A 15,602-nucleotide genomic window follows, 5' to 3' on the forward strand; every position below is an offset into this window, starting at 1 on the left:
CAGGAAGAACAGGTACAAACATGGTGCTTCCATGCCTTGTATAATATTGAAGGATGTTATGATCAGTCCATTAGTTAATATAAACTCTTTGTATGAGTATGGAAAAGTCCAGGTCTTTAGGATAAGGGAAGGTGCCTGATGAAATTTGTCCTATTTTGGTGGCATCAAATTGTGAATGTTTTTCAGTGCTCAAAATCTATATATATCAAGTGGGGGGAAATGTCCACATATGTCTCCAAATGAAAACTACATTTCTAAAAGTAGGATTTTGAAAATTGGCCACTAAAATCTTTGCACTTAAAACAGTGTTTCCCAAAGTGGGCAATACTGCCCACTGGGAGGCGCTGGAATAATCCAGGGGAGCAGTAGTAGTCTCAGGTGCAAATGGAGGGCACTGAATAAAGCTAAGGGAGTGGTGGAAGCATAAGGAAAGAATAGAAGAAAATGATATTTGGAAAAAACCATTTGTACATATTTCATCTGTTTTGTAATGACACTTATTGCCAGGTAAGGTGCCGGCCCCACCCCTGGGGCAGATCAGACTGAGCCAGCAGACTTCACTCCCATCCGCCCCATGGGTTTTTACAACATCTTTCTTGTAGGTCACAGACAAACAAACATATACTAATATACAAAAGTATATATCAACTGGGAGCTTAATTTGTAATCCACAAACCAGTTTAATTTGCTGCAAATAACTGCATTTAAGATGATGTAGCATCTCCTGTAATCCTAACATGGCATCACTGCTGTTACAGAAAAAGCATTGTCATCCATCCCATCATATGCAAAACTGATGCAATATTTATAAAATTTTGAATCTGGCAGGAAGCCCTGGGCAGTGCCACATGTGATTATTGTTCCGGGAAACAACAATGAAAGATCAACATTTTCTGCAGGAAATAAATGAACTGTGAAAGTAAAACATGTGAGTATTTGCCTCTTTATCTGTTTATTTACAAGGTTTTTTTTTTACCACATCCTCCCATCCTTCCACCGTAGGAGCACAGGTTGGCTTACAATAATAAGTGTATAACATGCAACCTATTACTGCTCAAAATATATACAGTGGTACCTCTGGTTAAGTACTTAATTCGTTCCAGAGGTCCGTTCTTAACCTGAAGCACCACTTTAGCTAATGGGGCCTCCCGCTGCCGCTGTGCCGCCAGAGCACGATTTCTGTTCTTATCCTGAAGCAAAGTTCTTAACCTGAAGCGTTATTTCTGGGTTAGCGGAGTTTGTAACCTGAAGCGTATGTAACTTGAAGCGTATGTAACCCGAGGTACCACTGTATTTTAAAAAGAGCAACAAAAGAACTAAATAGACAATAGGATGCTTAATACTGGCTCTGTTGTCAATCACCAGCTACACAAATAAGTCTTCAATTGTTGTTTAATCTGAACGTTCCCTAGAAGGGAATTCCAGTAGTAGGGCAAGGGTGGGGTGTCTTCCTCAACTCAGCCAATGGAATATCCACTTTAAAACACCCGTGTACCTGAATGGTGGGCACCACAGTTTGGGAAGCCCTGAATTACATGATTCTGTAAATAGAAGGAAGCAGAAACTTGGTGCTAGGGCTTGGAAAGGGAAGACCCCTCCTGTTAAACAAGACAAATGCACAGTACAATATTTAATGTAACAGTCAATGATTGAAATGCAAAAACAATGTTCTTTCTTCATTTCTAAGGTTTTAGCAACTGCTGAGATTTATGTCTGATTAAGCATGGTTAGAAACAGGCTAGAACTTGTATTTCACAGCATTGCTGCTTGCAAGCTTCAGATCCAGCTGTTGGTTTTGCCCATGCCAATGGGATTGCCTTAGCTTAAGTGATGGGTGTGACATTGTTTTAAAGTGAAAGTATGTTAATTTGATGGTTTGTGTGAATCAAACCACCTAAATGTAATTCACATTCCTCTGAAGCAAAGGCGACCCCCAACCACTACTATACTGACTGAAAAGTTTCATTCAAAGCCAGCTTGTTTTCTACCAACTTCCATCTCCTCTGTATTCCTGATGAGAGTAAATCACAGTCCAAACCATAAGCCATTGCCTAAGTGCATATCTTAGAGATGAACAGAAGAAGCAGTTTGTCATAGCAATGATTTATGCATTACAGTGGGAGAGCAAGTTTCTAATGGATGGAACTGATCTGTAGATGATAAATCTAAGCATAATTTAAACACTGAGCATATGGAAGTTTCCTATCTTCCCAAGATCTCCCTAGTATTACATTCCTTTTCTCTTTAACTTAACACTAACCTGTCTGTGGTGTATAACAGGCTGCCAGGTTAACATTAAAAAAATGAAAGGCTCTCTGAAACTATTTTTCTAGTTTTGTGACATGCCATGGAGAAAAAGGGATTTTTAAAAAACTGATTTAAGCCTAAGGGAAGTATTCATTCATTTATCTGGAGTATTTTTACTCCACTCTCTATAAAAGTACTCCAGAACAGCTTATGAAGATTAATAAAACACTCAGGTTTACAAACTGAAAGGCACAACACAAAAGGAAAAGAGATTGGGTGGGAGAAGGAAAAAAGAAAAACCACAAGGTGACACCCACCCCCAAGAGCAGATGGACCTTCCACTGTGGGCTGCTTGCAGTTCGAAAATAGGGCTTCCAAGAAATTGCCTTGGGTCTTGGCCTTTCTTTGCAGAGCATATTGTCCTCCTCATTGGTTCATATGATTGAGGTGGTCCCAATGTTCTGGAGCAAAGAATTTCCCTTTAGAAAAAGGTCTTACACAATAAGGGCAATCTAGCCATCCTGCTCAGTTTTCTGACCCATGCCTCCTTCCTATAACATTTATTATGATGACAGGCATTATGCACTAATGCTCAGTTTGTACATTGCCATATTAATGTGTCTGTCTGTGTATGGCTATAATATCTAGTTCAGTTTCCCATGTTGATATTCTTGAACTTGCTGAGAGTTTCCAAGCCAGTGGCAAGGTGCCTTGGAAACTCTTCATACAAACCGGAGGATCCACCTGGCAAGCCAAGGGTGTGTTAGCTACTGTGTGGAGAGCTACTGTCCTCACACAAGGATAAGTTAACACATAAGCAAGTTCTGCAACACTATTGTCTCCAGGACAACAAGCAGCCAAATTGCCACCTAGTGCAATCCCTGATCAAATCCACACAGTGGCCATCAATACATAGAGAATAGAACAACGTATGTAGGAAAGAACAAAATGAAAGATAAGAGCAATGTTTGTGTGGGCTTTGCTGTTTCAGCTAGATCAGGAGTTGGAAACCTGTGGCTCTCCAGCTGAAGCTGAACAACAACTTCCATCACCTGTAGCCATTGGCTATGCTGGCTGGGACCAATGAAGTCTGGAGGAGTTTCTCACCACTGTACTAGTCTCATCTTTCACTTCCTGCTTCAATGAACTCCGCTTCACTATAAAGTGACCGTTCATCCTGTTTTGATGGTCCTTTGTTATTACATACCAGTACCTGTCTCCTCATCTTATAGTACTTCTATATGAGATGCCCCATCCCTGCTGAGGTACATCTTGCATAAGGCAAGGAGAATTCATTCTTCCTAAGCCCAGTTGAATGCTGATCCAATTGGCATTATTTTAGGCTCAGTACTACAAGATACTTTTACAGGTTAGCTTTGAGGTAATTTTTCAGTCAGCAGTCTACTCAATAATCTACTAACCACCTTAATTTTGTTCCCAGCGCTGTAATCACACCACAGAATTATTCAAGTGTGACCTTGGCATAATTTCAGTATGCACCATCCAGAATCAATTTATCTAAATTGGATCATTTGGCTCAACTGCAATAGACTGACTGTGGTTAAGTGAAGGGGTTTAAGGTTTTGAAACAGCCAGGATGCTATTGTCATTTGCGAACCACTAACAGTGTGTTCTCATTGGAATCCTAGTGGATTCTGGCATATGTTATGCGTATCTTTTTACTTCTTGATTGTTTTCTAAATGATTCACACGCTTGTGTGATCCCATTACAGTTTGGGCGGCCAGCACAATGAGTAACGCTTGGAATTCAAGACTGGAGTCAACGATTCCAGGATGCAAATCAGGAAGTAGTCGGTGAAGATAACAATGGGCAGCAGGCCGATATACAAAATGTAACAAGTATACTCTATGAACTTTGCAGACAAAGGACACATAATCTTTACAGGAGGAAAAAGAGCCCCAGTTGGATCAAGTATTGACTTGTCAAACTATTAACACTGTCAGAGGTAGAGCCAAGGAGCTTTCTGATAGCTCCACCATCCTTTCAAGAGCTATTAACTGAACTGGTGTTATATTCATGTGTGACCAGTTCAGTTAATAGTAAAATTAAAATCATATATTTTTATTTATGTTATTACTGTTGCAATCCTAGAGCTGGTCAAACACTGGTGAAGGGATCATTATATGTGGCAGAAGCAACTCTCTGCTGCAGAGGAGGACGGACTGCTATTGGGACAACACTTATGCTCTCAGAGACCCTTGGTACACCCACCACAGAAAGCTTTGAAGGTGTAGACATCATCATCGTCATCATCATCAAATTTCCATACTGCCCTTCATTCAAGGATCACAGGGCTGTTTCCAGTATAAAAACAAAAATACATACCATAATAACAAACCTAAACAATATGTCCTTCAGAGTTTAAAAGGCCATTGGATTGTTCAATTAGCTGGCCACTAGTTCCATTGGTGATGGAGCTGAAACAGAATATATGCCTAACAGCTGGGGAAGTGCCAGTTCCAGAAAGTTCAAGGCAAGGAGATATACTCACCTCTAGATCCTTATGATGTCTTTGGAAGTGATAATTTGGCAGTTTCAGGAATAAATCAGAGTGTGAAGTCAGTCACGGAAAGTTAAGAGAATCCATGGACTTGTAAATCCCAGAGAAATTACTCACGCCAATCTCTTTAGATAACAGCATTTTACTCTTTCACATTCAGCAGCAAGAATACTTTGTTTCTAGCTGGTATGCACTGCTTTTTCTATCCACCTTTGCTTTGACCCCATGTTGAGAGAAAAAATAGTGGCTGCCCCATGTTCCCTTGCACTGAGCAAGGGAGCATGCTGCTTTTGACAAGGATGTCCAACCTATTCCCCCCAAAGAGACCAGCAGCTGTTACTCTCTGTTCCGGAGCTGTTTGCCACCTACAGAACCTTATGTCACGGGGTGACATACAAATGTAATTCATAAATGAATTGAATGACTGAATGATGAAGAGACAGTGCAGACATTCATTCATAGGTTTTCTAGTCTGCCCCACTGACACCTTATCACTTTCCTTGGAATGCTTGAAATAACTGCAGAGTCTTCCATTAGTAATACCACTTGTCAAGTGAAACCTTTGGAGCATGAATATATCCAACAGAAGTTGCAGTAGTTAATTGCCAGTGATTACAACTGAGTGGGAAAGAAGGAGACTTGGCCAAAAGAAAAAGGATATGCAAAAAGCCAGGAACTGATACTTACTGTAAGTGAGTGACAACTGTCTAACACCTGCTTAATATCAAGGCATGAAATGAATTTTCAGGGGGGAAATTATGCTCTTCAGCCACCCCATAACACTTGTCTTTCTGCTTTGTCCACATACAGGTCTGACTCAGCAAATATATTCTGATTCCCCTTTTGATTTCAATGGACATATTACTGTGGTTTTGCCTAAAGTAGTTCTAGGAGTTCGGGACTTGACATAAGAACCTTAATAGTACAGTGGTACCTCGGGTTAAGAACTTAATTTTTCTGGAGGTCCGTTCTTAACCTGAAACTGTTCTTAACCTGAAGCACCACTTTGGCTAATGGGGCCTCCTGCTGCTGCTGCGCCGCCAGAGCACAATTTCTGTTCTTATCCTGAAGCAAAGTTCTTAACCTGAAACGTTATTTCTGGGTTAGCAGAGTCTGTAACCTGAAGCACCTGTAACCTGAAGCGTCTGTAACCTGAGGTACCACTGTACTTTACGGACTCATATGTTCCTGGATAGGTGATTCATGTCCAAAGGTGGGGTCTCAAACCAAGGCTCTATGGTATGTGGGTGTGGATGGGTGTGCAAGAGAAACAGGAGCTTTGGATTTAAAATATAAGATGCAACATCTTAGTGTTAAGGGCCATCTGGTAGTCTTACATAGCATTAAGGTTTTAGTTCTTTTTCTTCAATACAATGAAAGGAGAAGGATGCAGCTGCAGCAAATGTCTGGGCTGAGTCAATAAGCAGCAGCTGTCACTTTTCTCCAAATGAGATGGCAGAAATGAAAGGAAACAAATTCCTCTCCTTTTCTAGGCCCCTTTCCTTTCCCATCTATTTCTTCTGAAACTGATTTTTGTAGATGCCCTTTTCCTTCTGTGTCATGCTCCGTATGTGCATAGCATCCAGAAAACCCTTCAATCAGTTTTTCATCCATTTATGGGATAAAGGAAGAACAACTGTTTGTGGCACTTACACAGTAGCTGGCCCAACACTTGCTGCCAAAAATGGCCTCTTTAATGGAAGCCATGCTGGGCTGAGGACAATGCAACACAAGAGGCAAAGATTGTTTCAGATCTATGTTGTTATTGTTATTGTTATGAACATTACTTCTATACTACTTTAATTTTTATAGCATATCTTTAAGTTTATAGTATATATTAAAATATCACAAATACAACATCACAAAATATCAGAACAAAACATTGCAAATGAAAATGAAATACAAAAATAAAAATCCATATTTAAGGCAGCATAATAAGCTGCAAAACAAAATCTCTCATAAACATTACAAAAATTACAAAGTAAAAATACAATAAATAACCCTACAGGTTAAAGCAAGGATAGTCAATGTTGTATCCTCCTGATGATGTTTAACTGCTACTCCCATCATCCATGACTATTGGCCACGTTGGTTGAGGTTTCTGGGAGTTGTAGTTCAACATCTGGAGGGCACTGTGTTGGCTACCCCTGTGTTAAAGCATTGTCTGTGGCTTAACAAAGTAGCTGAAGGAGATGCATAACATAACAACTACATAACACCCTACGCCCAGTAACATTTTCCAAGCAAACTCTTAGCACTCTTTCACACGCAAACCTCACTCTCAGCCATTTTACCAACCATACCTCTAACACAGTTAACCCCTAGCCAACAACTAGTCACAAGACTAAGAGCATTAAACATAATTTACAACTAGTTCACCCATCCACCTTAATCTCAAGCAATATAACAGCAGCATAAATACTCCCTCCTTGTCTCCCACCCAGGTAGGGTCTTACTCTCTCACACTGAGTGGTATAAAGCAACTGTATTACACATGAAAACCATATAACCCTGACTGTCACTCTGGGCAGTAAAAACACAATTCCAATTACCACCCAGCATAACAGATAGGAGTTTCTAACAGACACAATGCTTTTGGAAGGCCCCCTTGGTAAAACATTGCTTGGATGCTTGCCTGGAAAAGGCAATGGAGCATATGTGCCATTCATTTCAGTACTGACCCAGCTCAGAATGGTATGGAGAATCTTTATTTATTAATATGTGCAGAGTGCACTGACAACCCCCAAAGGGAACATATAAAAAAACAAATGTGTATGCCTAAAGATTGAATAGCGCATCAAAAGCAACGTAATCCTTGAAAGACCTACATTCCTCAGTGCCCTTTACATAGGGATTCCTTCATGTGGGATGAAACTGACACCCATCACCTGTCTAACATATGGTCTGACATTTAGCTATTCATTTTGCCAGACTCATAGCAGAAGCTTATAATGTCTACTCAGAAGTAAGTCACACTGAATTTTACTCCTAGGAAGCTGAGTATAGGACTGAAACCTTATAGTTGAAGCTACAGGACAATACAAAGCCAAAGGTATGCATTTCCAGCCATCTTATACTGTCTGCCATCAATGTCCCTTATGATTGGAGAATCTACACTGAAAATAGTTCAATGTAGTTTCGTTAACTGAAAGGGGAATAAAAGAAACATTCTTTGCTATAGTGTTCACTGGGAGAGGCAATGTATTGCCCTCCAGATGCTGTTGTTCTGCAACTCCCATCATTCCAGACTACTGGCAGTGTTGTCTGGGGCTGATGGGAGTTGGAAGTCCAAAATATCTGCAGGGCACTGCATTGGCTGCTCCTGGTATACAGATTGATTTATTTTGCCCGTTATCATCTCTGGTCAAACAGGCTTTGCACAATTTCAAAGGCTTGCAAAACCTGTGAACAGAGATAATTGTGTGGTAAGTGTGCACATGAAATACAGCAGCTCCCAAATATCAAAAACAGTATCACACTTTAAAGAAGCTGGTTTCTCAGTCTTGTTGTGATAAACCTGTGATGGAAAAAAAATCAAAGAATCCTTGCGTGCAATAAAAATGTGGATGTTCAGAGTAGGCTGAAAGAGAAAATAGCAACATATTGCAGAGCATGGACCAGGGATGGAATAGTATAAGGCTTGTAGGTCAGGACTGAGGGGCATCGTGTGTGGTCAATATACACAACACTTGTCTGACTCAAACAAGCATAATCCACTCATCACTGTCATGAGCAGTCAATTCATTGAAAGAGTAGCATAGGATTTCAATACAGAGGCTTTTCACCTCTAGGTCATCTGCTCAAATCTTGATCAGAGCAATGCATGCCAAGAGTAACTGTGGCTGCTATCTGTACAAAAGCCTCTATGAAATAAGTGGGTGGTCTCAGTCACATTCTCAGGGGACACATGTCACCATCATAGCCCTGGTCCCATCCTAGCAGTCCAAGCAGGGATGAGGATGTCTGAAGATCATATGTACTCTATAGGTGTCTGTCTGGGGCAAGAGGGGAGAAAGTTAATGAAGGAAATGGGAGCAGATGGAGTAAGCAGGGAAACAGCCTTGTTCAACTGCACATGTTTTAGGAATTCTGTTTGCTAAAACAGAGCTAAGAGAATGGCAATGTTAAAAAAAAAGGTTGTTCAAAATGGAAAGCTCCACAAAATAAAATGAAATAAAGAAAGATTTAAAGGGCACATTAGGAGCCTATGATCCCGTCTTTCAGGTTGTAGCTGAAGCTGATCAATGTATTTCAGAACTAAGCATTCAATTTGCCGTTTCTCTTAAAACCCTAGTTCTGAACTCATTAAGTCTCTCTCTCCCTGGTTTGAAACATGAAAGCTATACAGTATTTTCTTTTAATAAAAAACTCCCCCCTCTAATCTGTTCTCCTCCTTGCTTCCTGCTATAATTGGAATAGTAGGTAGGAGTGGGTGTAGGAGGGTTTGTAAGGGTCCAGGGAAAGTATTTTAATGAGCATAATAGGGAGGGGTTGGGGTGAGTCTTCTCTCTTATCTGTTTCTTGTCAGAGATTTTCAGTTGGGATTGCTGTAAATTATGGTCTTGGTTTTGAGGTGGCCTTTCTGAACTATTCTGCGCTCCTTTACTGTCTTAGAAGCTGTGCCCCCTTTTTTGGCACAAGTTATCCCTGTCTGACCTTTGCCCTCCCTAGATTGCCTTATTCCTCAGTGCGCCTCTCTGCTGTCTCTGAAAGATCTCAGAATCGGTGGGCAATGTCTCATGTTACCTTTTCTGGACAAGGCTATTAAAGACTTGCCTCCTATGAAGTCACTGGGAGTAAATCCCAGCAGCAAAGTTGATAAGGTCAGGACAGTGGAATTAGGTTGACATCCTTTGGTGTTTTGTTCTTCAGATCAGAGAACAAGCCTTTGTGAGAACAGAAGCATTTATGTGAGTCCAGCTACGGTGCTCTGTCCTATTGCTTCTCCATGTGATTTCTTTGCTAGCCTGTTTGGTTATCATGAGTCCATCCCTTTGGTCAGAACTTGATGGTGTCTCAAGAACTGAAATATTGAAGAGCATAGATCCAGGAGCCCTTTGGAATTATGTGGAGACAAAGGGTAATAATAGTGCCATGTAAAATGTATATTGTCCACCTCTCTTCTAAATAACGTTAACTTTTTGGGCTATCAGTATGGTTCTAATGGTTGGTTAGTGAGCTAGTAGCTGAAGACTTCATCTCACTAGAAGTTTTTATGGATAATACAAAACACAGAAGATGTGCATGTCACATTTCCTGTCAGCAACCAGAAATCTTGCTGCTCCCTAAACTAGCACAATCAAGTTTTGGTTAACCATACAGTACAATAGGATACTTTGAGCTACAAAAAACCCCTTCTCAAGAATTGACCAGCATGGCCTTTATTCCCTGTGGAGAAACAGTAGAGTTTATCCAAAACCAAGGGAACTTCAAGATGCTCGAGAAGAACTGAAAAGGGAACACTGTCTCCATATATAAAATGGCCAGCTCACCACAATTCTTTATCCCTTAACCACAAGACATTATATATTCAATGATAGTGAATTAAAGGAGTTTACTGAGGTTAAAGTAAGTGGGAGAAAGTGATATGGTACAAAACACTGCCAAAAAACAATGTGTGACCAATTAAGTATTTCCCATGTGGTGGTTACAATCATTAGGATAATTCTGGTCACATGACAAATCAAGTGCTACTGTGTTTCTGCAGCTGCTTGGTAATTCAGGAAAGTTTAACAGTAAAGTGATTACAGAGCAAATAAGAAAAGGCTGTAGCAAAATATTCACTTTCCCCATCTCTCTCCCTATAAAGTGGAATTTTGAAAAAGGTTAGCATTTCCTAAAGTCTCCTGCCAACTTTAAAGCAAATGTGCTTTTATTTCCTCTTAGCTTGCTTTTGAGAATATTTTTTCAGATGGGTATGCACACCCTGAGGGCATTGGTAAATGAGAATTGTCCTTTAAAATGTGCAGGAGATCGTATCTAATGAAGGGAGAGAAACATATTTCAGATTGTTCTGTATGGTGCTCAGGGATTTTTTGGAAAATCTGATTTTTGCTTGACCACTTTTCATGGAAACATCATTCATGGAATCATAGAATTGTCAAGTTGGAAAGGACCACAAAGGTCATCTAGTCAAACCCCTGCAATGCAGTCAATCTTTATGTGCAACGTTGGGCTCAAACCTGCAACCCTGAGAGGAAGAGTTGATTGTGAGAGACAGTAGAACAGGCAAATCTATTGGGTTTATATTTCTTTATCTGGAACATTTTTCAGGTAGTGATGATGGGATTGCCAGATAGGTGTCCTTTATTTTCCTTTAGGAATTAGGATTGGTGTTCTAAAACAAAGCCCCCACCCAAAAATTCTATGGTGCAGCAGTGGGCTGCAAACATGCTGTTATGTGCAAGGCAGGGTCTGCTTCCACACTTTAGTGAACAGGTGGTCAGAACACTTCTGATTACTGATTACTTCTCCAAAAAAAGCGATCAGCACAGATAAAGCTGACAGACATGACTACCAGTTTGGTTCAAAGTTATATGTACCTAGTCCAAATCCAGCAATGCAGCCTTATGTGTTATATGTTGGATTCAGCAAATGGGTCAGCAAGTGCAGTATCTTTATCTTTATTTAATTTCTATCCTGCTTTTTCTTTAAGGAGCCCTGGCAAGCTGAAAAACTTGTGCTGATGGAACAATGGAAGCCTTAGTAATATAGGCACCTTTGCCATAGGATACGGCAGCAACCTCTTGTGTGCTGGTGGAAACATATTTTGGTGATTTGAGACGCTGTGCCAGCAAAGTCCTAGGAATTATATTACAAGATAAAAAATCTGATTTGATAGACTATGGTGATAATAGTCTATCAACCAACAAATATGGCTGGCACGTTACAAGATGAAATAAAACATATTTATTTAACAGTATAAGATTCCTTTGATTATAGCAATACATTTAATTAGTTCAAGAGAAAGTCAATCTCATCCAGACAGTTTAGTAGTCTGGTAAAGACTGATAAAATGAGACAGAATACAAAGACTGGTTTTCTTGATGTCAAATGGAGCAGCCTGTGGCTGACAGGATAACTGAAGAGAAACACCCACACCCACACACCCAGCAAATATGTAGCCTGGAAAATCACTTTAGAGTTACTGATGAAACTTGGATCAGTATAACCATAGGGGCTCCTTACCCTAAATATATATATACACAAAGTCTTAACCTTATCATTAAATGCACTGACCCTAAAGAAAGGCATTAGTAGAGACAGCAATAAAAATAGGCTTAGCCAGGAGTTTCCCATTATAATACGTGACAAACTGATGGAAAATTAATTTTTATTTTGGCTCCTTTTATTAGAATATCTTGGGATAAACATAATTGAATTGCAGAGCCCTTGAGAAAGCTGGAAAGGTGAGCATGGCTTCTTAATTGTTATGTTTTACACTTCTTCCAAAGAAGCTAACAGCATTGCAGCCTCACAACAACCTTGTTAGGTAGGTTACACAGAAAGATAGGAACTTGTCTACCATCTCCCAGTGAGATTCATACGTGACAGCTGATTCACATTTGCCCCAGGTAATCAGTGAGTGTTTATAGTGCTAACCTGAAGAATTAATACATGCCCCCACTCAGGGACAGAACTGGGGAACCATAATTGGCTCTCAATCCCTTGGCACATGTCCTTGACTGTTTTGGAGATACATATCTCCCTTTCATTCTTTACAGTCAATGCTTGGCACTGCAAATACTAGTTCACATATGAAAGTATCTTGACTGCATGAATTATGAATCGGCCCTTAGCAGAAATCTGAACCTGGGTTTATCTCATCCCAAACCAAGTCTAACCTTTGTAACACACTGGCACTCCTAGGGCTTGTAGCGTTAGAAATGTTCTCTCTGTGTTTCCCAATCTCCCATTGCTGCAGCGAACAAGGGGGGAAATGCCATTCTTGCCTTCTGCATAATAATCTCTTAAGAGCTGCAGTTCACCTGGTAGTAACCACTGTAGCTTTTCCCCTCTCTTGCAGAGCCAAGGAGAGGGACTTGGGGATCATAGTACAGCATTAAAAAATATGGAAAACTGAAAAAGGATGACAATTTGTGATAGTGTGCCTATAATCATAAACATACTTCTATAATTGTATAATGGGTTTAACTTCAGAATACACATGGATAAGATTGCATTTAGGCTGCAATATACTTACTAGAAAGCAAGTCCCTTTAGACACAATAGGATTTCCTACTGAACACACTTGCAAAGTTTAGGGCTGCAGTGTTAACTTCCTAATTTTATGTATATTTACTCAGAAGAAGATGCACATGGGATTAGAATCTGAAATTCAGTCATTGGACTTGTTTCTCTATACCTTCAAAACCTTTCCGCAAAGTTTGCTGACTACTTTCTACTGCTTGCCAAGATGTTTCTGCCATGAAATATAAACAGTGTACCTATTTTGATCTGACAAGTGATGGAAGATTACACATTACATACAAATTCAAGATTGGCTGGTTATATATCCAACCAATGCCATCAATTTTGGCAAAAGTATTACTGTTTCATAAAACAATAAATGAGAAAATACAGAACAATCTAATGAAAAAATACAGAACTCTCCCAAAACTGTTTACAAAATAGTATATATATATATATATATATATATATATATATATATATATATATATATATATATATATATACTTTAAAAAACATTGTACTACTCACCTGTCCAGAGCTTTCCTAGTTGAATGCATTCCAGTAAGAGCCAGCTGCGCTGACTTCCACACTACAATCCTGTCTGAAATTCAACAGGGTCTACTGCATAAGAGGACAGCACACAAGCACCTGAAAATTACAGAGACTCCAAAGTAGGGGTGGAGTGTACATGCCATGAGGTCATTTAAAGACAGCCTCCATTCATAAAAATAAGAAGTTTCTAGTTAGCAAGCCATCTGCTCTTCTTCATTCCCAGCCTCTACTCACTTCTTTGGATTCTACAAAAATGCACTGAGATCTGATGACATCTTGTGGTGAATTGGTTCTAAATTCAAATTCTGTTCCTGGAACTTTCACGAAACTGCAACCTTGCGATTGCTCATAGCAGTCAACTTAAAAAACAAACTATTATGAATAAACCAAAATGCAACATGCTTCCACCCCCACCCCATTTGAAACAAGATTTAACATCCCTGGTATTTTTTAATTGAACTGATGGGAAATTGAAGAGCTGAATTATGCACTTATGAAAGCTGATTATAGAAGGTAATTGATTTCCAGACTTACACTTTTATTTTTTGATAGTGGATAATCTAGCTATGATTTGAAAGTGGCATGTAGTTCCTGGAAATGGCTCTCCTATCCCCTGCTTTCATTTTAACTACTTGTGGTTAGATGCAGACTGGTTGGATGCAGAGGAATGATGAGAGAAACCAGCTGGGGAACCACCAAGCAGCATTCAAAACTCCCATTGTTCTAGGCGCATTTTTGCGACAGGGAATTTCATTAATGTGAGCAGTTTATGAGCTCTGGGAGTACTGCGCCTAAGATTTCAGATTAAAACTGCCACTGCTGGAACGAAAGCAGGACCTTTTTCTGCCTCCCCACTTCCAGCTACGCTTTGAAGACTGAAGAAGGGACCCTCATAAGAATATTAGGGGGGTAGGCAAGGAAAGCATGGCTTTGTTTTTTCCAGTCTTCACATGAGGACTAGACCATGTGAAAAATGAATACAGTGGTACCCCGCTAGACGAAAATAATTCGTTCTGCGAGTATTTTCGTCTAGCGGGTTTTTCATCTAGTGAAGCGGCAACGCAAACCGCGGTTTTCGCTAGACAAAAAAAAATTTTTTTTCGTCTTGCGAGGCAGCCCCATAGACAAATTCGTCTTGCGGGGCAGCCTTCCGAATGCCTTCGTCTAGCGAGTTTTTTGTCTAGCGAGGCATTCGTCTAGCGGGGCACCACTGTACAGTATAAGATTTTGGCTGCAGTTCATTCATTTTCAGCTTTGTATTCTTGTAAAAAAGTGCACCTAGACATGCAATTGCAGTGGCCATAATCTAGGTTTAAGGTGCCATTTAGCTCCTAGCTTTCATATCTCAGTTTCTAACACTGCCACCAAGGGAAGAAGGCTCAGAGCCCAGGGTGATAAAGTGGTCACAGTGAGAAGAGGGAGAAGACTGGGAAGAGGAGGTGTCAGAAGCTGAGGAGGTAACAGGGATTAGTGAACTGGGAGAGTGGCAGAGTCTATGGTGGAGAGAAGTCCAGAATCAGAGGCAGAAGCTGAAGCAGGGAAGTGGGAGGAGGCAGGTCAAGAAGCAGAGATGAGTCAGGCTGGTGAAGTCATGGGACAAGCCTCCTTGTCCTTTTTTCTGCCAGAACCAGAAGAGGCCTAAAAAGAGCAGAGAAGAGATTAGCCATTTGCAGACACTGCCTCCAACTACTTGGGGGGGGGGAACCCTGGAGAAGGGGACTTAGGCAGCTATGGGGAGGTGGGGACTGCTTCATGAGGGAAGACCTGCTGGAGATGATTTATTGAGCTCATTAGACCTTAACCTCCTGTCCAGATCATGTGCTTGCTAATTAAGAGTCCAACTTGCACAGTGTGGTTTACTGCTGGCTCACTCCTGACAACGAGGACCTTCTATCAGTGCCTTGGCACTGGATAAACAGTATGATATGTTGGTATATATGCACTGTAAGTAAACTGAAATAAATATTATTATCACAAAAAACATGCCTTTGCTTGACATGACCACTTTGCTTAACTGACTCAATTTGACCATATTTCTGTTTAGTTCCAATTAAGCTCCTCTAAATTCAAGGGATTTATTCCTAAATG

At 40.3% G+C, this 15,602-nt stretch overlaps 1 protein-coding gene across 3 annotated transcripts in view; it reads right to left on the reverse strand.

Moving 5' to 3' along the window:
• The window catches only part of LOC117041653 (semaphorin-3D-like), a 45,619-nt gene extending 31,884 nt beyond the window's left edge, over positions 1–13,735 (reverse strand). The window contains exon 1 of one of the 3 annotated variants that reach the window (XR_004425997.1): positions 13,491–13,734. The gene's annotated coding sequence lies outside the window, so the exon portion shown is untranslated. Of the gene's footprint in view, positions 1–4,480; positions 4,575–13,490 lie in introns of those variants that run through there. The other 2 variants (XM_033140640.1, XM_033140641.1) reach the window with 2 other exon arrangements.
• Positions 13,736–15,602: the final 1,867 nt, after the last annotated feature.

This window comes from Lacerta agilis, chromosome 2 (assembly GCF_009819535.1).
Source record: "Lacerta agilis isolate rLacAgi1 chromosome 2, rLacAgi1.pri, whole genome shotgun sequence".
In the NCBI taxonomy this organism is placed as follows: Eukaryota; Metazoa; Chordata; class Lepidosauria; order Squamata; family Lacertidae; genus Lacerta; species Lacerta agilis.